Source organism: Salmo trutta, chromosome 23, assembly GCF_901001165.1.
Source record: "Salmo trutta chromosome 23, fSalTru1.1, whole genome shotgun sequence".
In the NCBI taxonomy this organism is placed as follows: Eukaryota; Metazoa; Chordata; class Actinopteri; order Salmoniformes; family Salmonidae; genus Salmo; species Salmo trutta.
Genome location: NC_042979.1, coordinates 38220238 through 38223064, shown reverse-complemented (window position 1 = coordinate 38223064; position 2827 = coordinate 38220238).

Here is a 2827-nt window from a genome sequence, read left to right as displayed (position 1 = left end):
AGAGACATCTCAACATCAACTGTTCAGAGGAGACTGCGTGAATCAGGCCTTTATGGTTGAATTGCTGCAAAGACACCACTACTAAAGGACACCAATAAGAAGAAGAAGACACTTGCTTGGGCCAAGAAACATGAACAATGGACATTAGACTGGTGGAAATTGTGAGACACAGAGTAGGGGAACGGATGATCTCTACATGTGTGGTTCCCACCGTGAAGCATGGAGGAGGAGGTGTGGGGGTGCTTTGCTGGTGAAACTGACTGTGATTTATTTAGAATTCAAGGCACACTTAACCAGCATGGCTACCACAGCATTCTGCAGAGATACGCCATCCCATCTGGTTTGCGCTTAGTGGGACTAGCGTTTGTTTTTCAACAGGACAATGACCCAAAACACACCTCCAGGCTGTGTAAGGGCTATTTGACCAAGAAGGAGAGGGATGTAGTGCTGCATCAAATGACCTGGCCTCTACAATCACCCGACCTCAACCCAATTGAGATGGTTTGGGATGAGTTGGACCGCAGAGTGAAGGAAAAGCAGCCAACAAGTGCTCAGCATATGTAGGAACTCCTTCAAGACTGTTGGAAAAGCATTCCAGGTGAAGCTGGTTGAGAGAATGCCAAGAGTGTGCAAAGCTGTCATAAAGGAAGCGGGTGGCTACTTTGAAGAATCTCAAATACTACATGATTCCATATGTGTTATTTAATTGTTTTGATGGCTTCACTATTATTCTACAATGTAGAAAATAGTAAAAATAAAGAAAAACCCTTGAATGAGTAGGTGTGTCCAAACTTTTTACTGGTACAGTAAGTGTGTGACATTTAATCCTGTTCATGTACAAATGGCCCTTTTCTTTCACATTCCTTTAGGATGGTAGGTAGTGGAAAGGTTAGAGCGGGTCAAATCCTCAGGTCTGACAGGAGAATATGGTGGCAGTGAGCCGGTGATGGTTTCTGGCATCAATCTCCTAGATGCTGTCCTCTGCCGTTGTGCCCTTGAGCAAGGTACGTAACTCCTTTCTTCTCCAGGGATGCTGCACTGCTAACATGATTGGGCTCAACTCTATTTTGATTCATTCCATTTGAGAACAGAGTTCAATACAATAATTGAATAAAAAAATGGCATTAAAAATCCTCATAAAAAATCAATGCCACTTTTTGATCATGAAAAAGGAATTTCAAATGAATCTCCTGAACTGACTACATTGAAATGGAAACAACCCCACAACCAGAAAAGCAAATGACCCAACAAGAAGTACACCAACACTGGCATTTGTGAGCAGTGAGCATCATTTTCCATCCTGGCCTCTCTCATTGGTGGAGATAATCCATAGTGCCGTTTCCATGGCGAGGTAGGAAGAGAGTGATGGAGGAGGGGAGGTGAGGGTGGGGGGTACTCTTTGGTCGTTGGCATTTGCATGCAGAGGGGGTGATGGTAAGCCCCATCTGTCCACCGGAACGCTTCCTAATTTATGTTAGCTGTTGTTGTCGTTGTTGTCACTGCTCTCCACATCCAACATCCCTTCCCATCTCTCTCTCCTTCTCTCTCTCCTCAGTGGTAGTGACAGCAAAGTAGCTCTGGCACTAAAAGAGCAATCCATCATCCGTTTAGAGCTCCACTTTGACACCATGAGCAGAACAGTGTGTGTGTTAACACTGGGAAGATTAAAACTAAGGGGCCTCAGGTGATTGGTGATCGCTAGAGAAATAGGAGACATCTGATGACAAATACAAATAGACTCCCACATCTGATACTGTCAAAAACAGAAAAGTAGTGGTCAAGGCTTAGCATGGACTACTAGATGTTTGTAACCATTTCTGTAGCCTGATCCCAAATCTGTTTGTACTATCATTTCAGCTCCTTGTATGCCAAAGGAGTGGCAAGCAGTGGAATGATGGTACAAACAGACTGGTACCAAGGCTACCATTTCCGCAGTTACCATGCATGAACCATCATTGCAGGTTGGATGTTTTATAAAGGGAAATGACTGGTTTGTTGTGATGCAGAAGAAAGATTTTGGCAGAACTTGTCAGGGATGTGTCTCATTAAGTATTAGAATGTGATGGTCATTGTATTGAACAGTGTGTCATCGAAACATGCTCAAGGCATGACCGCACATCATAAAAAGGTTTTTAAAGAGTATCTGTTGCTTTTTTCAGCTTAAACAACAGAGACTAAGGGCTCAATTCAATCCGTATTGCGACAGTTCAGCACTATAGCGAGATTGAAATTGAAGGACAATGTTCCCGCGTTTGCGGAGACTGCATTCACAGTAAACGCTGCATACAGTGCATTCGGAAAGTATTCAGACCCCTTGACTTTTCCACATTTTGTTCCATTGCAGCCTTATTCTAAAATGGATTAAACATATTTTTCCCCTCATCAATCTACACACAATACCGCATAATGACAAAGGAAAAACAGGTTTTTAGAAATGTTTGCACATTTATTAAAAATAAAAAACTTATATCACATTTACATAAGTATTCAGACCCTTTACTCAGTACTTTGTTGAAGCCCATTTGCCAGCGATTACAGCCTTGAGTCTTCTTGGGTATGACTCTACAAGCTTGGCACACCTGTATTTGGGGAGTTTCTCCCATTCTTCTCTGCAGATCCTCTCAAGCTCTGTCAGGTTGGATGGGGAGCGTCGCTGCACAGCTATTTTCAGGTCTCTCCAGAGATGTTCGATCGTGTTCTAGTCAGGGCTCTGGCTGGGCCAATCAAGGACATTCAGAGACTTGTCCCGAAGCCACTCCAGTGTTGTCTTGGTTGTGTGCTTAGGGTCGTTGTCCTGTTGGAAGGTGAACCTTCGCCCCAGTCCACG